Source organism: Rutidosis leptorrhynchoides, chromosome 2 (assembly GCF_046630445.1).
Source record: "Rutidosis leptorrhynchoides isolate AG116_Rl617_1_P2 chromosome 2, CSIRO_AGI_Rlap_v1, whole genome shotgun sequence".
Taxonomy (NCBI): domain Eukaryota; kingdom Viridiplantae; phylum Streptophyta; class Magnoliopsida; order Asterales; family Asteraceae; genus Rutidosis; species Rutidosis leptorrhynchoides.
This window is the reverse complement of record NC_092334.1, coordinates 328285507-328313025: the sequence shown is the minus strand read 5'-3', so window position 1 is coordinate 328313025 and position 27519 is coordinate 328285507.

The window sequence follows — 27519 nt, the reverse complement described above, 5'->3', positions numbered from 1 at the left end:
ATAATAATAATGATATTAGTAGTAATATTAATAATAGTAATGATAATAATAATGATAATGAATAATAATAATAATAATAATAATAATAATAATAATAATAATAATAATAATAATAATAATAATAATAATAATAATAATAATAATAATAATAATAATGAAATACTATCTTAAAAAGCTCTTCCAAAAAAACAAAATGCCCCAGACAAGGCTCGAACTCACAACCTCTTGTTTAACCCAACACTCCTTAAACCATTTAATCTGTTTTGTCTTTCTAATTTTCTTTGTAGCATCTATATATTTAACCCGTTTCCTGGTCCAGAGAAAAAGAATATAGCCCAACCCAAAACTCTTTGTTTCACGGCCCATCAATATTTACCATACCGGACCAACCTAACAGCCCAAGGAAATAATTAGTCCATTAAGCATCAAAGAGTTTCATGACTAATATAAAACAGGAACACAAGCAGCCGTATGTTCAGTTAAGTCATCATCATCATCGTTATTCATCCTATCGTCATCATCACTGAATCATCATCATCCATCGTGATCATCATTCACGATCGGTATCTTCATCATCGCCATCACACATCATCATTCATATATCATTATCATCGTTATTTCAAATAATACGAATCAAGTAATCTTCTTCACTGCAACATCACTTATTATTTCATCTAGTCACCATCATCAATATCAACATCAAAATCGTTAACCTTAAGATCATCATCTTTCATCATCCACTGTTCATCATCATCTTTGTTAAGTGGGTTTCGTGAATGTTCAAACAGGAAAAACAACCAATAAGTTGCAGCTGCAAAGAATCCATCGTGCATCATCCCCGTTTGTGATTGGATGATTTTCGAATAGAAAAGTAGAAAACAGACGCACTGTAGCAATAATTGCAGGTTTTCTAAAGTGTTTGAATAGGGTGATGTTATGGTGGCGGTTGAAGTAGTTATCGGACAGAAAATATATATATATTCAAGTAGCAGTGGCAGCAGTGATTCAATGGGTGTAAGTCTTAGAACAAGAACATAAAATGATGGTGACGATGTCAGAACAGTACAGTAATTAATGGTGTTCGATAAGGGTTGTTGTGGTAGTGTCTTCAGCTGCAAAATAGAAGTAATAACACACAGCAGCCTGTTTCATCGGAAAACAGAAGTAGATGATGGTTGTAGTTGATGTTTCTCGGTCATGAAGAGGAGAGAGAGAGAGAGAGAGAGAGAGAGAGAGAGAGAGAGAGAGAGAGAGAGACGATGGTGGTTTTGCGTGTGATCTAAACAGAAAATATATAGTAGGGCATACGAACAGGTTTAGCAGTCAACGAGGTGTGGCTTGTGTTGGATTAAAACAGTAAACACTAATAGGTTACTTGGTGGAGATGATGATCAATAGCAATTTTTGTGGGGGTGGACGATTGTGGCTGCAGTGGTCGATTAACAGGAAATAGAATTGTAACAGAAAGTGGTTTTCTTCGTGGTGGATTGTGGTGATAGTTTGATGGTGGCCGAAGTGGTGCAGTTTAGAGTTAAAGGGGATGATTGAATATGGGTTATGATTGATCATATAAGCCCTCCACGGTTTCATTTCTCTGTTGTGTCTGAGTTTTGTTTTATTGTCACACCAAGATATGTCGAACAAGAAGAGAGAAAAAAAATGCATGAACTCCAATGGGTTTTTGAAATCTCACTTTGCAATATGTATGTGTATTAAGTATAATTGAGTTAGTGGTTAATGTGATGGCTCCATAACAAAAGTTAGACATCTTATAATTTAACTATAACTAATAATTAAAAGTATTACTATAATATTACAATTTGAACGTGGGATGCCATGAAACAAATAATTAAATAGTATATTTTCAATAGGTAGCCGCCTATAAATATCTATCGACATACTATTTTAATTTACGGATATATATCGTGTCCATTTCTAAACAGTTAACATATGAGAGTGTCCCTAAAAATCCCAAACTTTTAGATTAAATATATTTAATTATTTCACTCATTAACTGTTTGAAACCTGATCAAAAAGGTTTAATAATTATTTATTTTATGTTTCAATTTATATGTACAGAGTGCTAATATTTAATCTTAAAAGGGTAAAAATATTTTTGACAAATCTAAAATCTTCGTAATCAATTTACAGTTCAACTTTTATTTCAATCCTTCATGGACATGTACAATATCTATATTAAAACTAACAAATCGTCAACCGAGTGCTACTGACGTTTACTAATTAGACTCGAAATCATTTATTTTTAATATATTCTCTTTCTATATATAAAGAGTTTTAAATAGCAAATTTAACTACTAAATAAATATATTATATATCTTTAAACCATTGAATTTAATATAATTTATATATTTACAAGTAATATTTATATACATATTTATATATATAAATATATATCTATATATTTATAACAATAGTTTTCATTACATCGCATATTATTTTTCATTTTATTTTTAACAATTAAATCATATATTATTTCAAATAATATTTTCAAATTAATGTATATGTATCTATTTATATATAGTTGTTCGTGAATCGTCGAGAATGGTCAAAGGTCAATTGAATATACAAAACCGTTCAAAGTTTTTGAGACTCAACATTATAAACTTTGCTTATCGTGTCGGAAACATATAAAGATTAAGTTTAAATTTGGTCGGAAATTTCCGGGTCGTCACAGTACCTACCCGTTAAAGAAATTTCGTCCCGAAATTTGAGTGAGGTGGTCATGGCTAACAATAAAAATATTTTCATGATGAATATGAGTTGATAAAAAGAGTTTTATCATCATTGAGTAATATGGATAAAATAATTCAATTTCTCGAAGCGTATGAGTGAAGCTATCGTAAAACAGCAAAATGAGTAAATGTAGAATCGTTTAACTGATGACGTAGTTATGATTGATTTCCGGAATTTAAGGGATTTAGAGAAAATCTTCGTAATAAGATTTGATTCTTCGGTAATCAAGGGAATTAAGATCTGCTTTAAATGCGATCATCTGTTTTGATTGCTCTATCAGATTTCTTACTATAAATCCACCCCCGTCGTTTCCTTACAACTCACACCTTCTATTTTTTTTTCTCCCTTGGTTCATACTTTAAAGCATTCATCAATATGCTCCATCCAGTACTGATTCTTGATATACTCCTAACTTTCAAATCTGTCATTCTTCTTTTTCATTTACCACCAGAGGATTTTATTTATCTTTACTATTACCTTGGGGTTATAGTGTTTTTAATTTTCCCATGTCTTTACGTTGCAATACGTATTGATATATACGGTTTGTAATTTCTGGGTTGTTGTTGGGTTTTATATCTTCCCTTATATTTCGAAACTCTTTGCCTTTTTATTCTCCTCTCGATCTCTAGTAAAGCGAGTAATGGTCCAGAATTCATAAGTATGAATTTTGAAATGAACATAGTTAATATTCTAAGAAGGGAATCATAATGATAAAATCTTGCTTTGTCAAATTACCAGAATATCCCAGAAAAGACCGAATCATCAAGAAAAATATTTTCTTGATATGTTTAGAGATTAGATAGAATGTAAGAGTCGTGTAAATGGCACATGATGACAGTATGTCCTGTGAATCATTACGTTCCATTAGAAACTCAGCATGAATTACTGTAATATAATCATGTTGATCAAGTGTCATTATATTATACTAACTCATGCATCAGTTCCCAACACTACTTTAAAAACATTCATAATTTAAACTCGAAGGTTTCAGAATTTAGAAACTGAAACAGTTTCCTTTTATGATATAATACAGATAGCGCGGAGAGATAATTAATATCGGACAAGAATATTTATGAAGATATCTTCAGAAATATTGATGATATTTACAATGAAAGATACGATAATATCTTGGAATGTTAGAACCAAATTGTGATGAAGAAATTCATTCACGATGATTTAGAGCGATTAAGGAGCAAGGTATTCGCTAAAGATTTCATCAGAAACAGAATCATCAGGATTCTTTATGTACAAGTTTAGTCATTGTAATTCGTTCAGAGTCTCCTTCATGGTTTCACATAATTCGCTTTTCGGTACTAAATTTTCTATTGAGCGTTTCCAATGCTACCTTCTTTATCTTCATACTTTTTACTGTTAATGTCATCAACAGTTTTCGCTGCTTTATCAGCTTTCTCAAAATTTGAAGAACTGATTCGTAGGCTAGAGTGCTGTTCAGAATTTTAGAATAGAAGATCATAATTCTAAGAGATAAGGGTTATATGTATACTTATAACTGTTGATGTAGAAACATTGCGAGATTTGAGATACTAATTGCGGATTCTCGGTAATTGATATGGCAATTCTCGTTATAAGATGTGAATGAGTATATGGTAAGGTTTTAATGAACGACCATAATGATTCTTCGGAGACACTTAAGTCAACGAGTAATGAAGTTGCTGGTAAGTTTACTACTAATGTGGTGAGATATAAACGATTCCTTGGTAATGATGACGAAAGGAAAACTTATAAATCAAGGTTATAATAAGGCTAATTCGAATAAAAATCGAAGTTGATTTGCTGAAGCTGTGACAAAATTGGCTAATTTGGAAAGGGTTTGTAAAGTTATTTTCGGTAATAACAATGCCAAAGGAGCTAGCACAGATATGTGTTAAACGTTTACTCAGTTTCCGAGAGTTTTTCAGGTGCACAGCTATATGTATCAATCTTTTCTTCCGTAGATGAAGTGCGGTTGGTTCATCCTCTCGATTGAGGTGTTTTCGAGAATCATGAAAGGTTTGAACGCAGATTATAATCGTCAAGATACAAATGAAGTTTAAGATGAAATCAAGTGGCAAACTTGAAGAATTGTTTAGTTTTATATGTTATAATCATTATTTTAATTCATTTTAATTGTCCAATGTCGGCAGTCCACAGTTGACAGTCCAATAATTCATTTATAATTTAATATATAATATTCGAATTAATTAATACATATCGTGACCCGTATACATGTCTCAGACTCGATCACAACTCAAACTATATATATTATTGTAGAATCAACCTCAACCCTGTATAGAGAACTCGATCATTACTGCATATAGAGTGTCTATGGTGATTGCAAATAATATATATAGATGCGTCGATATGATATGTCAAAACCTTGTATACGTGTCCCGATATTTAAAGTGCGTAAAATAAATAACAGAAATTAAATAATGATAAATAAAGTGCGTAAAGTAAATAACATAAATTAAATGATGATAAATAAAATTGCGAGAATATAAATTACAATAAATAAATTGCGATAAAATAAAATGTGATGCAGAATTAACAGTTAGCTAGGAACAGTTAGCTAGGATCTTGTTAGCGTGGTTTCTTAACAAAATTTTATATTGTTAATTAGTCTGTTTCTAATCAATTTGTATTGTGTCCATTATTTCTTCATTATGCCACTTGTTGGATTCTGATAGGTCAAAATCCAAATATGAAGTTGAATTTGAATGAAAATAGTCATTCTTTGGTGAACGGATACGTATATCGGAGGTTGTAAATAGGATAGTAAATGACTGTTGAATCAGATTCGAAGAATGTACAGTATAACTTATTAGAGTGAAATCTAAATATTCCTCGGGTATTACCTACCCATTAAAATATTTTAACTATTAACAGTTTGTACAAAAGAATTTTTAATTACATTCTTTATGAAAAAATATATATACATATATATTTTCTTCAGAGGTAATACCGATTTAATGAGTTAATATAATATTAATCTCATTTGTTTTACCGTTATAACTAGAATACATAATCTCTAAAACATTAGAGATTACATAATCGTCATGTCGAATGAAGATAAATGATGTAGAACGTCATGTAGAATGATGATTATGCTCGAGGTACAGATTGTGGTGTTAATGGTACTAGTATTGATGTTGGTGGTACTGTTGGTGTCGTTGATGTTGCTGAAGTTGGTACGTTTTGCACCATATTTTTCAAGGCTACAACTCGGGCGCGTAGTTCGTTGACTTCTTATATTATTCCGGGATGATTGTCGGTCGGAACGAGCGGATGAATAAGGTTTTGAATTTGAGATAGTATATAATCATGTCGAGCTACTCTAGAAATGAGGCTGAAAATGGTGTTTCAGATTGGTTCGCCGGTAAGTTCTTCAGGTTCTTCACCAAGAGGTGTATTCGGTTGGTGGACGGGATCGCCTTCTTCGCGTCTCCATTGATTAAGTCGACTACGAACCCATCAGATGAATTGGGGATGACTGATTGATTGATTCATTCTGGTGATGCTGCTTTCGGAGCTTAGGTGAACATCCATGCCGGAATAGCTGTCGGAATAAATATTGGAATAGCTATCGAAATCTGAGGGACTCGAACTGATTGAGGGATTCATCTCGTACGATCAGATGAAGGATTTTCGATAAGAAATAAATTACAGGATGTAGATTAGTACCCTGCAATACATAATTTACATATGCATATATAATACTAAAATCCCATAAGTTACTGAGGAATCTACGGAATCTGTCAGTCAAAGGTAACAATAATAGATACGCTAAGATATGAATTTTGTCTATATCTATTCATGCAATCAATGCAGTAAGATGTGTCTAGACTAAGAATAATGAGCAGGTAATTTCCTAAGGATGATAAGCAGATGATTTTTGATAAAAATGATAAGCAAAACTTTTGACATGCAGACACGGTCGAAGTCCAGACTCACTAATGCATCCTAACGACTTATTAGTTAGACACACTAATGCAGACATGGTTCGCTAAGACCACCGCTCTGATACCAACTGAAAGGACCCGTCCTAATCCATCCGGACGAAGTCCATATCGGTTATAAACGATTCACAATAGTTGGTTACATCACGAGGTACTTGACCTCTATATGATACATTTTACAAACATTGCATTCAATTTTAAAAGAAAATCTTTCTTTACAATGAAAGTTGACGACATGCATACCATTTCATAATATATCCAACTATAATTGACTTAATAATAATCTTGATGAACTCGACGACTCGAATGCAACGTCTTTTGAAATATGCCATGAATGAATCCAAGTAATGTCCTTAAAATGAGCAAATGCACAGCGGAAGATTTATTGCATACCTGAGAATAAACATGCTTTCAAGTGTCAACCAAAAGGTTGGTGAGTTCATTAGTTTAACATAAATAATCATTTCATAATTTTAATAGACCACAAGATTTCATATTTCCATTTCTCATAACATACGTCCCATGCATAGAGATAAAAATATCATTCATATGGATTGAACACCTGGTAACCGACATTCACAATATGCATACAAGAATATCCCCATCATTCTGGGATCCTCCTTTGGACATGATATAAATTTCGAGGTACTAAAGCATCCGGTACTTTGAATGGGGCTTGTTGGGCCCGATAGATCTATCTTTAGGATTCGCGTCAATTAGGGTGTCTGTTCCCTAATTCTTAGATTACCATACTAAAAAGGGGCATATTCGATTTCGATAATTCAACCATAGAATGTAGTTTCGATTACTTGTGTCTATTTCTTAAAAACAGTTATAAAAGCAGCGCATGTATTCTCAGGCCAAAAATATAAAGGGTAAAAAGGTAAATGAACTCTCCTAATGTATTTTGTAGTAAAAAATACATATGACGACATTGAACAAGTGTAGGGTTAACGTCGGATTCACGAACCTATATCAAGTATATATTTTAGCACATATATTAATCAATTAAGTTTATAATATATTCTGATTAATATCTTTATATATAATTCCATTAATACTTTTAATATATATATATATATATATATATATATATATATATATATATATATATATATATATATATATAAGTTGATTAATGTTATAATAGTTAAAATATAATAGTTTGTAATATTAGTGTACTTATGTTATATGTAATAAATATCTTTTGTATAAAAATATTTATTGTAATAATAGTGATATTAGTAGTAATATTAATAATAGTAATGATAATAATAATGATAATGAAAAATAATAATAATAATAATAATAATAATAATAATAATAATAATAATAATAATAATAATAATAATAATAATAATAATAATAATAATAATAATAATAATAATAATAATAATAATAATGAAATACTACCTTAAAAAGCTCTTCTAAAAAAAAATGCCCAGACAAGGCTCGAACTCACAACCTCTTGTTTAACCCAACACTCCTTAAACCATTTAATCTGTTTTGTCTTTCTAATTTTCTTTGTAGCATCTATATATTTAACCCGTTTCCTGGTCCAGAGAAAAAGAATATAGCCCAACCCAAAACTCTTTGTTTCACGGCCCATCAATATTTACCATACCGGACCAACCTAACAGCCCAAGGAAATAATTAGTCCATTAAGCATCAAAGGGTTTCATGACTAATATAAAACAGGAACAGAAGCAGCCGTATGTTCAGTTAAGTCATCATCATCATCGTTATTCATCCTATCGTCATCATCACTGAATCATCATCATCCATAGTGATCATCATTCACGATCGTTATCTTCATCATCGCCATCACACATCATCATTCATATATCATTATCATCGTTATTTCAAATAATACGAATCAAGTAATCTTCTTCACTGCAACATCACTTATTGTTTCATCTAGTCACCATTATCAATATCAACATCGAAATCGTTAACCTTAAGATCATCATCTTTCATCATCCACTGTTCATCATCATCTTCGTTAAGTGGGTTTCGTGAATGTTCAAACAGGAAAAACAACCAATAAGTTGCAGCTGCAAAGAATCCATCGTGCATCATCCTGGTTTGTGATTAGATGATTTTCGAATAGAAAAGTAGAAAACAGACGCACTGTAGCAATAATTGCAGGTTTTCTAAAGTGTTTGAATAGGGTGATATTATGGTGGCAGTTGAAGTAGTTATCAGACATAAAATATATATATATATTCAAGTAGCAGTGGCAACAGTGATTCAATGGGTGTAAGTCTTAGAACAAGAACATAAAATGATGGTGACGATGTCAGAACAGTACAGTAATTAATGGTGTTCGATAAGGGTTGTTGTGGTAGTGTCTTCAGCTGCAAAATAGAAGTAATAACGCACAGCAGCCTGTTTCATCGGAAAACAGAAGTAGATGGTGGCTGTAGTTGATGTTTCTCGGTCATGAAGAGGAGAGAGAGAGAGACGATGGTGGTTTTGCGTGTGATCTAAACAGAAAATATATAGTAGGGCATACGAACAGGTTTAGCAGTCAACGAGGTGTGGCTTGTGTTGGATTAAAACAGTAAACACTAATAGGTTACTTGGTGGAGATGATGATCAATAGTAATTTTTGTGGGGGTGGACGATTATGGCTGCAGTGGTCGATTAACAGGAAATAGAATTGCAATAGAAAGTGGTTGTCTTCGTGGTGGATTGTGGTGATAGTTTGATGGTGGCCGAAGTGGTGCAGTTTAGAGTTAAAGGGGATGATTGAATATGGGTTATGATTGATCATATAAGCCCTCCACGGTTTCATTTCTCTGTTGTGTTTGAGTTTTGTTTGATTGTCACACCAAGATATGTCGAACAAGAAGAGTGAAAAAAAAATGCATGAACTCCAATGGGTTTTTGAAATCTCACTTTGCAATATGTATGTGTATTAAGTATAATTGAGTTAGTGGTTAATGTGATGGCTCCATAACAAAAGTTAGACATCTTATAATTTAACTATAACTAATAATTAAAAGTATTACTATAATATTACAATTTGAACGTGGGATGCCATGAAACAAATAATTAAATAGTATATTTTCAATATCTATCGACATACTATTTTAATTTACGGATATATATCGTGTCCATTGCTAAACAGTTAACATATGAGAGTGTTCCTAAAAATCCCAAACTTTTAGATTAAATATATTTAATTATTTCACTCATTAACTGTTTGAAACCTGATCAAAAAGGTTTAATAATTATTTATTTTATGTTCCAATTTATATGTACGGAGTGCTAATATTTAATCTTAAAAGGGTAAAAATATTTTTGACAAATCTAAAATCTTCGTAATCAATTTACAGTTCAACTTTTATTTCAATCCTTCATGGACATGTAAAATATCTATATTAAAACTAATAAATCGTCAACCGAGTACTACTGACGTTTACTAATTAGACTCGAAATCATTTATTTTTAATATATTCTCTTTCTATATAAAAAGAGTTTTAAATAGCAAATTTAACTACTAAATAAATATATTATTGTCATAACCTGTCCTTAACCATAAGAACGAGTTAAATAACGTATGATTTCATTGCGAGGTATTGACCTCTATATGCGACATTTTTAAAAGAACTACTGCATTTATTTTACATTACAAACCATAACGCTTATTTTAATACAAGTTTTAGACAATGTAAAGATGATTATCGTTTAGCGATAATCTTAGACTTACAAACTTTACATGTGATGATAACAATACGATTTCTAGCATATTTTACATTACAATTCCTCGGATATGCAGTTTTATTTTTGACACAAATATGCATACTCAAGATCTTGCTTAAATTCAACATGTTGCAGCGGAAGCTTTTAGTTATCACCTGAGAATAGACATGTTTAAAACGTCAATATAAAGTTGGTGAGATATAGATTTAATGCCGGCAGCGATATAAATATAGACCACAAGATTTCATATGTAAACATTTTAATAAAAATATTCTAAAGTGGTTGAGCACTTGGTAACCATACTTAACATTTAATCACGTCGCATATTCCCTTTATTATGAAATCTTACTACACCGTACCAAGTGTAGTTACGAAACAAAGTACTGTGCAACCGTTGAATACTGGTCGTCCAGTCCGGTTGGGGTTGTCAGGCCCGATAGATCTATCAACAGGATTCGCGTTTACAATACCGCTGTAAATAATAGTTACCAAGCTACAGGGAAGTATGCCAGTGGTACAACTCAACGTAGAATATATTTTTCAGTTACTTGTGTCCATAACGTAAAACATAAAATACATGTATTCTCATCCCGAAATATTTAGAGTTTAAAAGTGGGACTATATACTCACTTTTGCCTTGAAGATATATATATTTTGACTTGGTCTCCGGTTGATATCACGAACCTATCCATATATAATATATCAATACCTTTTCTTTTTAAAACAATCGTCACATATATATACTTATTATACTTTTAATACTTTTAATAATTTCTTAGTCCGTAGTTAGCAGTCCGATGTTAGTAATTCAATTTTAATGGTTCATTTTTAGGTGTTTAATAAACCCCCAATGAAATAAATAAAACCCCCATCGTATATGTATTGGTCGAGATTAATCTTGACCCACGGTACCAGTGTTGTCAAATGATGTGTTGCGTACATAAAGTACCGGTGTTGTCAAATGACGTGTTGCGTACAATCATGGAATCTTATGATTAATCTTCTCGTATTGTTTACGGGTGATCCTGAACCATATAAAATTAAATTATGAGTACATATATATAAAATATCATGTTATTTTAGAAAGATGTGATTTTTTTAATTTTCTCCAATTATTTTCGTGGCTAAACTAGTCTTGGATATCCGATTTTGTTTTGGTCATAGTTTCTTCGTTACAACTCCGTTTTCGTTGGTTCAACTTGCCACTTCCTTGGATCGAGTCCTTCTTTAAGAATATGAACTGTAAATACCTTAGTTTGTATTCGAAATCACAGGTCATAGGTCAAACTTTGGTGAAACTTATGAAGTTAATCATTTTCCATCATGTAAACAACCTTAAATGATTATTTTTCTAAAAATACTTATACTTTGAGTTAAATCATGAAATTTTTATGTGTTATCATATTCATAGTAAATATCATTTTTCCAGAAAATAAACCTCCAATTCAAGGTTCAAGATAGTTTTTAATTATCCAACCCAAAACAGCCCCCGGTTGCACTCCGACGTCGTAAAAACAGTTTTTAAGGTGTTCTTTGAAAAACCAAGTTATACCTTGTTAAATTAGAATATATTTATGATATATTACAGGTCTTGAAGTATTTTAAAAGTTAAGTTAGAAGGATCTATTTAGTTTGCAAACAAGTTTGAAAACATTCAAACTATGTTCTTGTTGTTAAAATTTTATACCATAAAATAAGATAGCTATATATATATGAATCGAATAAGGTTATGAACAAAGTTACTACCTCAAGTTACTTGGACAAGATTGCTGTAAAATAGGAGTAAGAACCTAGAACCAAAAGGGTGATGGAATTGGATGAAAGATTGGAAGTAAACTTGTGTTCTTGGAAGGATTCTTGAAGTGTTTTTGTAAGAGTTTTCTTATGTTGATTAAGTGATGTTTTTATGGCTAGATCTTCATGGATATTAGCTGAATGGTTATGGAGGTTAAGGCTCTTAAAAGTGTGTGTGTTTTAGCTAAGAAAATGGAAGAGAAAATGAATCAAAATGGAGATCCTCCCATGTCTTTAAAAAACGTGATCCATGGGGTACAAGGACAAGATTTTAGTTTGTAATTTTATGTATTTAGTCAACAAAATTCCAAATACCAATTACCTTATACACAAGGCATTGAACAAGGGCTGGTTGGTGGTGATTTGATGTGTATATACCAATAGTAAATACGTATAGAAGCTAGGTATGATACGAGTACATGTACTCTAGATATACGTATAGAAATTTTGTGAAAAATGGAATGAGAATTCAAATATAGCTATCTTTTGTGAATACACTTATATTGTTTTATGTATTTAAGTCCTTAAAAAGTGATTAAATACATTACTTATACGATATATGTATAAACATTATAGGTCATAAGTATTTATGTCAAATAACGTTACGTATGGTTATCGTTTTGAAAACTTAAGTTAGTAGTTTCAAAATATACTTGTAACTTATTGTTATTAATACAAAATGAGGTATTAAAACATTCTTAGATCATGTTAAATATGTATATATACATATATATACACAAACGTATAATTATCATATGTTATATAGTTCGTGATATCATCGGTCAAACTAGACGGTCAAACGTTGTGTAAAACTCTTTTCAAAAACATAAATCTCAACAATTTGGATTGCTTGTCATGTTGGTAAGGTTTAATTTATGTAAATATTAATCTTATAAGTATAGAATGATCGAAAAAGTGCGGGTCATTACAGTACCTACCCGCTAAATAAATTTCGTCCCGAAATTTTAAAATTGTACCTATTTTGCGTCATCGGGAAACAAGTGTGGATACTTTTGTTTCATTTAATCCTCTCGTTCCCAAGTAAACTCGGGACCCCTTCGAGCATTCCAACGAACCTTAACGATCGGTATGTTGCTCTGCTTGAGCCGTTTAACTTCACGATCCATGATTTCGATTGGTTCTTCGATGAATTGTAGTTTCTCGTCGACATGGATTTCTTCAAGAGGAATGGTGAGGTCTTCCTTTGCAAGACACTTCTTAAGGTTCGAGACGTGAAATGTATTATGTACTCCGGCGAGTTGTTGTGGTAACTCGAGTCGATAAGCTACCGGCCCAATGCGTTCGATAATCTTAAACGGGCCTACATACCTTGGGTTCAGTTTACCCCTTTTACCAAAACGTATTACACCTTTCCAAGGTGACACCTTTAGCATAACCATGTCACCGATCTGAAACTCTAATGGTTTCCTTCGGACATCGGCATAGCTCTTTTGGCGACTACGGGCTGTTTTCAATCTCTTCTTGATTTGTACTATCTTCTCATTCGTTTCGTGTATGATCTCGGGACCAGTTAATTGTCGATCTCCTACTTCATTCCAACAAATAGGAGATCTACACTTCCTTCCGTACAATGCTTCGAATGGCGCAGCTTTAATGCTCGCATGATAACTATTATTATACGAGAATTCTGCTAATGGTAGATATTTATCCCATCCGTTTCCAAAATCGATCACACATGCCCTGAGCATGTCTTCAAGAGTCTGAATTGTTCTTTCACTCTGCCCGTCGGTTTGCGGATGATATGCGGTACTCATATCCAAACGAGTTCCTAGTGCCTCCTGTAGTGATTGCCAGAACTTTGAGGTAAATCTACTATCACGATCAGATATAATGGAAATAGGTATTCCATGCCTTGAAACTATTTCCTTTATATATAATCGTAATAATTTCTCCATTCTATCCGTTTCCTTTATAGGCAAGAAATGTGCAGATTTGGTAAGACGATCAACAATTACCCAAATGGTGTCGTATCCCCAGGCAGTCTTTGGTAACTTTGTAATGAAATCCATGGTAATACCATCCCATTTCCATTCTGGGATTTCTGGTTGTTGAAGTAACCCTGACGGCTTTTGGTGTTCTGCTTTGACTTTGGAACAAGTTAAACACTCCCCAACATATGTTGCAACGTCTGTCTTTAAATTAGGCCACCAATAATGTGTCTTAAGATCTTGGTACATCTTTCCGACTCCGGGATGTATCGAGTATCTTGTCTTATGTGCCTCATTCAATATCAACTTCCTTAATCCACCCAACTTCGGTACCCAAATACGATTTGCAAAATATCGAATTCCGTCTTCCCGTATAACGAGTTGCTTCTCATACTTCTTCATTACTTCATTTCTTATGTTTTCTTTAGTAAGTGCTTCTCGTTGAACTTCTTTGATTTGCGAGTTGAGATTCATGCGAATTTTTATGTTCATCGCTCGAACTCGAATTGGTTCTCGTTCCTTTCTGCTTAAAGCATCGGCCACCACGTTCGCCTTCCCGGGATGATAACGAATTTCACAATCATAGTCATTTATTAACTCGACCCACCTACGTTGCCTCATGTTCAACTGTTTCTGATCAAAAATATGTTGAAGACTTTTATGATCAGTAAACACAATGAATTTAACCCCATACAAGTAGTGTCTCCACATCTTCAATGCAAACACGACTGCTCCCAATTCTAGATCATGCGTCGTATAACTCTGCTCGTGAATCTTCAATTGTCGGGATGCGTATGCAATAACTTTCTTCCGTTGCATAAGAACGCAACCAAAACCTTGTCGCGAAGCGTCACAATATATTTCAAAATCATCGTTCCCTTCTGGTAACGATAAAATAGGCGCCGTAGTTAACTTCTTCTTTAGTAATTGAAATGCACTCTCCTGCTCAGATGTCCATTCATATTTCTTCCCTTTTTGCGTTAACGCTGTCAACGGCTTAGCTATTCGGGAAAAATCTTGAATAAACCTTCTATAATAACCGGCTAAACCCAAAAATTGGCGTATCTGCGTTGGTGTCTTAGGAGTCTCCCATTTTTCAATGGCTTCAATTTTTGCTGGATCAACCTGAATACCTTTGCTACTAACAACGTGGCCAAGAAATTGCACTTCTTTCAACCAAAAAGCACACTTAGAAAATTTAGCATATAGCTGTTCTTTTCTCAACAACTCTAATATCAACCTTAAATGATGCTCATGCTCTTGCTCACTCTTGGAATAGATAAGAATGTCATCAATGAAAACAATAACAAACTTATCTAAATATGGACTACAAACTCGATTCATGAGGTCCATGAATACAGCTGGCGCATTCGTCAATCCAAACGGCATGACCAAAAATTCGTAATGACCGTAACGTGTCCGAAAAGCAGTTTTCGGTATATCTTCTTCTTTGACACGTAATTGATGATAGCCCGATCTTAGGTCAATTTTCGAGTACACACATGATCCTTGGAGTTGATCAAATAAGTCATCAATTCTCGGTAGTGGATACCGATTCTTGATAGTTAACTTATTTAATTCACGATAATCTATACACATTCGGAAAGATCCATCTTTCTTTTTAACAAATAGAATCGGAGCTCCCCACGGTGAAGTACTTGGTCGTATGAATCCACGATCCAGTAATTCTTTTAACTGACTCTGAAGTTCTTTTAACTCGGACGGTGTAAGTCTATATGGAGCACGGGCAACTGGTGCAGCTCCTGGTACTAAATCTATTTGAAATTCTACAGATCTAAATGGAGGTAATCCCGGCAACTCTTCCGGAAAAACTTCAGGAAAATCTCTTGCCACAGGCACGTCGTTGATGCACTTCTCTTTTTCTTTCTTTTCGACTTTATTAACATGTGCTAGAATAGCATAACATCCCTTTTCTAAACACTTCTTGGCTTTCAAACAGCTAATGAGTTTTAGCTTTGAGTTACCCTTCTCTCCATAAATCATCACCGGCATTTTATCCTTACAAGGAATGCGAATTGCCTTCTTGGCACACACAACTTCAGCTCCTACTTTGGACATCCAGTCCATGCCGACTATTACATCAAAACTTCCTAATTCTACGGGTATTAAGTCAATTTTAAATGTTTCTCCGGCTAAATTTATTTTACAATCACGGCAAATTTTATCGGCTTTAATTAGTTTACCATTAGCTAACTCAATCATGTACTTAGCATCTAGAGGTAATGATGAACAATTCAATTTAGCGTAAAAGCCTCTACTCACGTAACTTCTATCGGCACCAGTATCAAATATAATAGATGCGGATAAGTTATTAATGGTAAACGTACCCGTAACAAGCTCCGGGTCTTCACACGCCTCTCTAGCATTAATAACAAATGCTCTTCCACGTGCAGATCCATTATTCTTCTCTGGATTCGGACACTGGCTCTTATAGTGACCTTGTTTTCCACACCCATAACAAGTAATGGTAGCCAAAGCAGTTCTATTTGCATTGGTGGCAGGAGTCTTGGTACCATTTGTATTTGTAACGATAGCCCTGCAATCTTCAGCAAGATGACCCTTTCGATTACATTGGTTGCATACCACATTACAGTAGCCAGAGTGATGTTTGTGGCATCGGTTACATAAAGGATTTTGTCCTTTGTAACCAAAGCTTAAACCACTACCCGCACCTTGCGTGATTTCTTGTTTCTTAAAAGATTGTTGTTGGTTACCTCGATCATAATTTCCATTCCACTTTCTTTTGTTACCTGATACCTTCACATCAGTATTGGATACTTTCTTATCCATGATGACCTGATCCATTAGCTCGTTTGCCATGGTTATAGCTTCATGAATTGTCTTAGGTTTCGATGCTGTAACATTTGCCTTGACCTTTTTGGGCAAACCATCTTTGTACATTTCAATCTTCCGTTCTTCGGTTGGAACCAATTCAGGACATAGCAAAACTAATTCCATGAATCGCTGATTGTAGTTGGTGATTTTAGTACCAACAACCTTCAGGCTTCGTAATTCATCTTCCAACTTCCTAACCTCGTTCCTTGGACAATACTCGTTGATTAACATTGTTTTGAATTCTTCCCAAGGAGTATCATAAGCTACATCTCCTCCTACAGCCTTCACATAATTTTTCCACCACGTGAGTGCACTATCTTGTAAAGTGCACGATGCATACTTGGTCATGTCCTTTTCAACACAACCACTTATTTTAAACACAGTCTCCATCTTTTCTATCCACCGGGTTAAACCGATCGGTCCTTCCGTTCCACTGAATGATGAGGGCTTGCAAGCTTGAAAAGTCTTGTAGGTACATCCTACACGAGGATTTGGGTTAACTGCAGCAGCTCTTGCAGCTTCGACCCATAACATTCTGTCGTTCACTCGCTGGTTGATGAATTCCTCGACTTCTTGTTCCGTCATTCGATTCAATCGCGCCATTTCCTAATGAAAGAAAATAATTATTCACATGGAATATTATAGATGTAGTGTGTATTTATAGTACATTATAGCTTGTTAATAATATGAACCAGGTATTATTATAAAAGCCTTTTCTTCTTATTAGCATTTTATAATTATATCTAGGGTAGTACCTACCCGTTAATGTTCATACTTAATAGCTTAGTACAGAACCAATTACTACAATCTAAATAATACTTAACCATGGAAAATTATTGCATTTCATACTTCACTATTTTACATATGCTTATCTTACATCGAATATTAAGCACACCACACTAATAATATTATACAAAACATTATATGATCCCATGGTTTAATACGGCAGTGCATCGTTTGGTCTATTTTCTAGGACGTTTAGGTTCAAGGAATGGCCTAACGCTTATCCTAGCTGTCTGCCTATATTTTGGTGGTGGGGCTGAAGAACTGGATGCAGGGATAGAACGAATAGGAATAGCGGGAATAGGGGTGGTAGTGTCTAGTGGAGTTGGTGCCACATCATCCTTACTAAACTCAGGATTTGAATTTTCTAATTCATTAGCCTTTCGTTTCTTTCCTAGTTCGAACTTGTCTTTCGTAATTTCTTGTATTTCTTCCTCGGGTTCACTTTCCTCCTCTGGTTCACTTTCCTCCTCGGGTTCACTTTCCTCCTCGGGTTCACTTTCCGGGTTCTTTATTGTTGGTTCATCCGGAATTTGTGAGTCTTCCCCAAAGATATTATTTTCGTCATCGGATAGGTTAATGACTGGAACACCATCTGAAGATTCTGATTCGGAGTCGCTGAATTTGATGACAAGTTTTGAGCCCGACATCTATCACACAACAACTAACCCATTAGTACTACATAATATTTACATATAAATTTTAACCAACAATGATAAGCAATGGTTTTTAAATCAGACCCGGTCAAAGTCCAGACTTACTAATGTATCCTAACGACTTATCAGTTAGACACACTAATGCAAACTTGGTTCGCTAAGACCACCGCTCTGATACCACATGTCATAACCTGTCCTTAACCATAAGAACGAGTTAAATAACGTATGATTTCATTGCGAGGTATTGACCTCTATATGCGACATTTTTAAAAGAACAACTGCATTTATTTTACATTACAAACCATAACGCTTATTTTAATACAAGTTTTAGACAATATAAAGATGATTATCGTTTAGCGATAATCTTAGACTTACAAACTTTACATGTGATGATAACAATACGATTTCTAGCATATTTTACATTACAATTCCTCGGATATGCAGTTTTATTTTTGACACAAATATGCATACTCAAGATCTTGCTTAAATTCAACATGTTGCAGCGGAAGCTTTTAGTTATCACCTGAGAATAGACATGTTTAAAACGTCAACATAAAGTTGGTGAGATATAGGTTTAATGCCGGCAGCGATATAAATATAGACCACAAGATTTCATATGTAAACATTTTAATAAAAATATTCTAAGTGGTTGAGCACTTGGTAACCATACTTAACATTTAATCACGTCGCATATTCCCTTTATTATGAAATCTTACTACACCGTACCAAGTGTAGTTACAAAACGAAGTACTGTGCAACCGTTGAATACTGGTCATCCAGTCCGGTTGGGGTTGTCAGGCCCGATAGATCTATCAACAGGATTCGCGTTTACAATACCGCTGTAAATAATAGTTACCAAGCTACAGGGAAGTATGCCAGTGGTACAACTCAACGTAGAATATATTTTTCAGTTACTTGTGTCCATAACGTAAAACATAAAATACATGTATTCTCATCCCGAAATATTTAGAGTTTAAAAGTGGGACTATATACTCACTTTTGCCTTGAAGATATATATATATTTTGACTTGGTCTCCGGTTGATATCACGAACCTATCCATATATAATATATCAATACCTTTTCTTTTTAAAACAATCGTCACATATATATACTTATTATACTTTTAATAATTTCTTAGTCCGTAGTTAGCAGTCCGATGTTAGTAATTCAATTTTAATGGTTCATTTTTAGGTGTTTAATAAACCCCCAATGAAATAAATAAAACCCCCATCGTATATGTATTGGTCGAGATTAATCTTGACCCACGGTACCGGTGTTGTCAAATGACGTGTTGCGTACATAAAGTACCGGTGTTGTCAAATGACGTGTTGCGTACAATCATGGGATCTTATGATTAATCTTCTCGTATTGTTTACGGGTGATCCTGAACCATATAAAATTAAATTATGAGTACATATATATAAAATATCATGTTATTTTAGAAAGATGTGATTTTTTTAATTTTCTCCAATTATTTTCGTGGCTAAACTAGTCTTGGATATCCGATTTTGTTTTGGTCATAGTTTCTTCGTTACAACTCCGTTTTCGTTGGTTCAACTTGCCACTTCCTTGGATCGAGTCCTTCTTTAAGAATATGAAATGTAAATACCTTAGTTTGTATTCGAAATCACAGGACATAGGTCAAACTTTGGTGAAACTTATGAAGTTAATCATTTTCCATCATGTAAACAACCTTAAATGATTATTTTTCTAAAAATACTTATACTTTGAGTTAAATCATGAAATTTTTATGTGTTATCATATTCATATTAAATATCATTTTTCCATAAAATAAACCTCCAATTCAAGGTTCAAGATAGTTTTTAATTATCCAACCCAAAACAGCCCCCGGTTGCACTCCGACGTCGTAAAAACAGTTTTTAAGGTGTTCTTTGAAAAACCAAGTTATACCTTGTTAAATTAGAATATATTTATGATATATTACAGGTCTTGAAGTATTTTAAAAGTTAAGTTAGAAGGATCTATTTAGTTTGCAAACAAGTTTGAAAACATTCAAACTATGTTCTTGTTGTTAAAATTTTATACCATAAAATAAGATAGATATATATATATGAATCTAATAAGGTTATGAACAAAGTTACTACCTCAAGTTACTTGGACAAGATTGCTGTAAAAGAGGAGTAAGAACCTAGAACCAAAAGGGTGATGGAATTGGATGAAAGATTGGAAGTAAACTTGTGTTCTTGGAAGGATTCTTGAAGTGTTTTTGTAAGAGTTTTCTTATGGTGATTAAGTGATGTTTTTATGGCTAGATCTTCATGGATATTAGCTGAATGGTTATGGAGGTTAAGGCTCTTAAAAGTGTGTGTGTTTTAGCTAAGAAAATGGAAGAGAAAATGAATCAAAATGGAGATCCTCCCATGTCTTTAAAAAACGTGATCCATGGGGTACAAGGACAAGATTTTAGTTTGTAATTTTATGTATTTAGTCAACAAAATTCCAAATACCAATTACCTTATACACAAGGCATTGAACAAGGGCTGGTTGGTGGTGATTTGATGTGTATATACCAATAGTAAATACGTATAGAAGCTAGGTATGATACGAGTACATGTACTCTAGATATACGTATAGAAATTTTGTGAAAAATGGAATGAGAATTCAAATATAGCTATCTTTTGTGAATACACTTATATTGTTTTATGTATTTAAGTCCTTAAAAAGTGATTAAATACATTACTTATACGATATATGTATAAACATTATAGGTCATAAGTATTTATGTCAAATAACGTTACGTATGGTTATCGTTTTGAAAACTTAAGTTAGTAGTTTCAAAATATACTTGTAACTTATTGTTATTAATACAAAATGAGGTATTAAAACATTCTTAGATCATGTTAAATATGTATATATACATATATATACACAAACGTATAATTATCATATGTTATATAGTTCGTGATATCATCGGTCAAACTAGACGGTCAAACGTTGTGTAAAACTCTTTTCAAAAACATAAATCTCAACAATTTGGATTGCTTTTCATGTTGGTAAGGTTTAATTTATGTAAATATTAATCTTATAAGTATAGAATGATCGAAACAGTGCGGGTCATTACAGTTATATATCTTTAAACCATTGACTTTAATATAATTTATATATTTACAAGTAATATTTATATACATATTTATATATATAAATATATATCTATATATTTATAATAATAGTTTTCATTACATCGCATATTAGTTTTCATATTTATTTTCAACAATTAAATCATATATTATTTCAAATAATATTTTCAAATTAATGTATATGTATCTATTTATATATAGTTGTTCGTGAATCGTCGAGAATGGTCAAAGGTCAATTGAATATACAAAACAGTTCAAAGTTTTTGAGACTCAACATTATAAACTTTGCTTATCGTGTCGGAAACATATAAAGATTAAGTTGAAATTTGGTCGGAAATTTCCGGTTCGTCACACCGGTGAACGCGAATCTTAGATATAGATCCATAGGGTTTGACATCCCCACCCGGGCTAGTTGCGCTAGCATTCAACGGGTGTTTAATACTTCGTAAACAGACGCACTCGCCAAGTGTACTTTTAGGGGCTAATATTACGTTAAGTTAGTTACCGGGTGCCCACGGTTAAGCATATACTTTTCATACTGTTTTGATTATGAAATCTCGTGGTCTACATTACATTACTGAATACAAACAAACTATAGGTCACCAACATTCGTGTTGACCTTTTAAGCGTGTATTTCTCAGGTACTTAGACGTTGTTGCTTCCGCTGTTAGACTTACTGTCTTGGTGTTATAGACTTGCTATTACAGACTCGCTGTATTAGACTTCCACTGCATTACTTAGAGATGTCTCAAACATGAAACTTTTATTTTGCATTCGCAACTTATGTTACTTTGAATAATGGCTTTGTAACGACCTTTGTGTCACGTTATCTTTTGTAAAACATTATCTTTTCATGAATGCAAAACTTGTTTTAAAATAGCATGTAGTATTATAACGTGTAATGGACCTGTTGTTGACGATTCGTACATGATGGTTTTGTACGGGGCGTCACAAAATGAGCTGCAAATATTGTAGTGAACCGATACGGGTTTCCCTCGGTCTTGGAAAGGCCATTTCAGTAGAATTATTTGTAATTATAATTTGATTGTGCAGCGAAAACTATTTGATGAGACACTGAAAGAATATATCTAAAAATCCTTTAAAAAACTTTTAAAACTGACAAATACATGAAACTTTGAAATGTTTTTGATTAAAATATTTTGTATGAAAAATTCTCAAATCAAACGTTTTTCGAAAAAGATTTTGAAAATTTTACGCGTTTAGACCTTCGTTAAATTCTAACGAAAAAAATTAAATCGTGTTTGATTTTCGTTAAACACCTAACAGATTTGTTAACCTTTGTTGGGTTATGGGCTTAAATGAATTTGGGCCTTATAAATCTAATTTTAAATAATGGGCTTCTTGAAATTTTAATGGAACTTGGGCTTGTAAAGATGATAAGTGAAGTGTGTATCTTCAACAATAATAACAACAACAAAACCCATGTAAGACCCAAATATTTGTTGTGTACATAAACGTAAATAAGATGCTTGAAGTTGGGGTTTTGTTGTACATATTTAAAAGGAGAAAGAATCTGATCTGGGGGAGTGGCGCGCCGCGCAGGCCTTTGGTGCGCCGCGCCATTGGTCTGTGACAGATTCCTTTCTTTTTTATTAGATATTTTGAGGGCAAATTGGTAAATTCACTAAAGGGCCGACTTTAAGGCTCTAGATTCAGTTTGGTGAGCCTCATAACACCATTTTCAACTACTTCACCTCTTCCAAATTAATTTAGTGAGAGAAAGGGTTTTCTAGAGTGAGAGAACTCAAATCAAGGAAGAAGAAGCTGATTTCGGGTCTAAGTGCAAGCTTTAAAGTTGTTCATCTATCCTCTAGCTACGTTTTGATTGTAGTGGTATGCTCTAATCTTGATTTCCTAATTTAATTTTGTGAAAGGGTTAGTGTTAGGGTTAATGGTGAACTTAAAACCCACTTTGTTAGTAAATTGGGTGAATTTGGGTCATGTAGACCTAAAGATGATTAACTAGGGTTTTTAAAAGTATTAATTGATGTTTATGAGCTTAAATTAGTTAGTTTATTACTAGCACACCTAGAGATAAGTAAATGGGCGTTGTGTGGGTTGGTGGATGACCCGAAATGGGTGTGTTGACCTTAATTTGGTCAAATGGGTCAAAATGGAACTAAGTTAGTTAATGTTGTTGCGTAATGCATAAACCTCGTTCTGAAATGCGTTTTAAACCTAACTTGGCTAATGATTAGGGTTTTGGAGATGTTAACCCAAATATTAGGGTTAAGGGTGTAAATGGGTCAAAATTGCACCATGGGTCAAGATAACACTAGAATGGAATTTTAGTTGGTTGACCAACTTGAGTTTGTGATTGATGTTATGTATAATGTAATAGGTACGTTACATTGAAGATTTCTGAGCTTGATTATCTTTCACAAGAGATTTTGAGGTGAGTGGAGTAATTATACGTATGTGTATATGACACGTTTATTTGTGGGTGTTATGGTATGAACCATCGAGCCAGTAGTGCCATAACATGTGTGCGATAAGATGTGAACCACGAGCCGGTAGCATCAAGTCTGAACTACGAGCCGGTAGCACTATAAAATAAGATTTGAACCACGAGCCGGTAGCATCGAGTGTGAACCATGAGCCGGTAGCACTATAAAATAAGATGTGAACCACGAGCCGGTAGCATCGAGTGTGAACCACGAGCCGGTAGCACTATAAAAGAGTATGACTCAATTGCGTATGGTGTGAACCACGAGCCGGTAGCACCATAGCGTTTATGGTTAACCATATTGAGATTGTCGATTATTTAGCATATTGTTTATATATATATATATACATTGTGTTGAGTATATGCTAATGCGGATTTGTGTTAATGTACGACTTGTTAAGTGTTTTGGGTACGATGACATGCTAATTGAGTTACAAGTTCGTATGAGGTATTTGGTGAATGTGATTGCAAATAGATGAGTTATATATATGTATGTGTAATTATTGCATTCACTAAGCTTTGCCTACCCTCTCGTTGTTTACCTTTTTATAGGCTCAGGTATGGACAAAGGTAAGGGCCTTTGTTTCGAGTAGAGATCCCGTCGTGTTAGGGGATGCTTTTGGAGATATTAGCTTTTAGGGTTTGACCGAGACTTGGGTAGTTTAACCCCAAACACCATGCTCATAGGGTCGTTTGGTATTTAAACTTTTGCGGTCGAAACTCTCGTTATGTATTAAACTCGTAAAACGGCCGATGTGGGCCCTGGTTTGTAAAACTTATTTTATGTTTGAAAAGTGTTAGTTGTACATATTTGAATATGTTGTTAAAAGCGTTTTGTCTAATTATGTCAGGAAGTGGCCAATCTTTTTCACGTTTCAAGACTTTCTGGACAGATCAGATCGGCGCGCCGCGCGGGGTACTGACGCGCCGCGCCAGTTGCTGAACAAACAAAATTTTTTTTTTTTGATATTTTCCGCGGGTTCGATGGTGGTTTGGTTTAGGTTGTTACAAGTGGTATCAGAGCATGGTCTAAGGGATTTAGGTGACTTGAGATAGGCGCCTAGACTTAGACTTTTTGTGTGCGCGTTATGCGGGACTTGTAGGACTTTGGGTCAGATCGGGTTTTGGTTAGTGCATAGGTTTATGTGAACTAATCATGCGCTATTATTTTGTGTGGTATTTGAAATCGTCAAGCGAGATAGACGTGGTACTAGTGAGTTAATGCGATGTGCTCGAGTAACAATGATTAGCTACCATTGTTACGGGTTCAAATCGTGTCAAACAAGCGATGTACGATGATTGTTGAGCAAGATGGGGTAGTGTGGTGTATATGTATATACATATGTGTTAAGTCCTTTCGTTTTGTTACTTAATTTACTTCGTTTTATAGAATGAAGATGAGAAATGGACACGACACCAATGACGGAAGTACGAGTGAGGACGTTGAACTCACAGCCAAGGTTGAGGCCATCTTTAAAAGGCTAAAGAAGGATTTTCTTGATGACGTCCGAAAGGTCTTCCAAGAGTCGGTCGATGGACAAGTGACCGAAATGATCAATGATCGAATGAAAGCCGCAATAGAGGAGGCTTTAGAGGCTAGAAACATTTATCCTCGAGGCGAAGGGGGTGAAGGTAATGGTGGGGGTGGAAGGCGGGACTTCCACTACAAAAATTTCAAGGATACTCAACCTCCGATGTTTAATGGGGTGAGGGATCCAATGAAAAGCACTTGTTGGATTTCCGGTATCGAGGGAGCGTTCTGTACCGCAGAGTGTCCTCCCGAGAAGAAGACGAGGTATGGGTCTAGCATGTTGCGCGAAGAGGGCAAGTTGTGGTGGGACGATAAAATCAAATTATATGGTGAAGAGCAATGCATGTGCTTGACATGGGAGGAGTTTAAGAAGGAATTTTTTCAAGAATACCGAACTTCTTCCGATCTTGATAAAATCCGGGACGACTTGCACAATTTGCGACAAGGTTCAATGGACTTGGTTACTCTCAAGTCTACCTTCTTGGCAAAGACTTGTTTTTGTCCGGAGTATGTTGGTGATGATCACAAGTTGATTCTAGATTTCTACCGTACTTTAAGTGATGAGTTTAAGGGTAAGATTAGCCAGGGAATGGCTAAGTCATTTGAAGATTTATACGAATTGGTTAGGGGTTTTGAGCCGGAGGTTCCAAGGAAAAGCGATTTCACTTTTTCGAAGAGAAAGTTTGAAGGTTCGAGTTATTCGAACTTTTCAAATAAAAAGAACAAGAAAGGCTCTGAAAGCGTTAATAGTGTGAAGAAGGGTGCTTCCGGAGGTTTCGGACCCACGTGTAATAATTGTAATCAAAGAAGGCACATCGCCCGTGATTGTACCAAGGCGACGACCAAGCTTACTTGGTTTAATTGTGGTAAAGAGGGACACAAGAGGCCGGAATGTCCCGATTTGAATAATGATCATGTGAAGAAGTTGGAGAGAGCGGCGGGTACGACTAGGGGTCGTAATTACTTGATGACCAATGATGAGGCCAAGCAATCCAACGAAGTTGTTTCAGGTACTTTTATGATTAACTCTAATTCGGCAAGGATCCTATTTGATAGCGGTGCAAATTTGTCGTTTGTATCTCCAAAATTTGTGCCTAGACTTAATAGACCGTTAGCTAAGTTAAGTCATCCGGTAGAAGTCGAAATAGTGGACGGCAAGACGGTGCTAGTGGTTGATGTGTGTAAAAATTGTGATGTCGTTTTTGGTGCCGAAAACTTTAAGATTGATCTTATCCCGATGACTTTGGGCGATTTCGATATCGTTGTTGGTATGGATTGGCTCGATCATAATAGAGCCGATATTGCATGCCATGAAAAAAATTCATTCGTGTAAAGGCCCCAAGTGGGGGAGAGTTAATTATTCACGGTGATAAGCGTAGAAGACTTGTGCCGATATGCACTTTTGCACGGGCACGTCGTCTCCTCGATAGTGGTGGCATGGCTTTTCTTGCCCATGTTGTTGATAATCGTGATGAGCCACCACCCATTCGTAAAATTCCGGTGGTTAGTGAATTCGAAGACGTTTTTCCGGACGAGTTACCGGGTGTTCCGGCGGAAAGACAAGTTGAATTTCGCATTGAGTTGGTTCCGGGGGCTACCCCAATTGCTAAAACTCCTTATCGTTTAGCGTCGACGGAAATGCAAGAGTTGTTAAATCAAACCCAAGAGTTGCTTGAGAAGGGTTTTATTCGACCGAGTGCTTCGCCATGGGGAGCTCCGGTTTTATTCGTAAAGAAGAAGGATGGTAGTATGCAGATGTGCATCGATTATCGGGAGTTAAATAAAGTGACGATCAAGAATCGTTATCCATTACCTCGGATTGACGATTTGTTTGACCAACTCCAAGGTGCAACGTATTTCTCTAAAATCGATCTACGATCCGGCTATCACCAAATGTGGGTCCGTGAGGAAGATATCGAGAAAACGGCTTTTCGAACGCGTTATGGGCATTTTGAGTTTGTGGTAA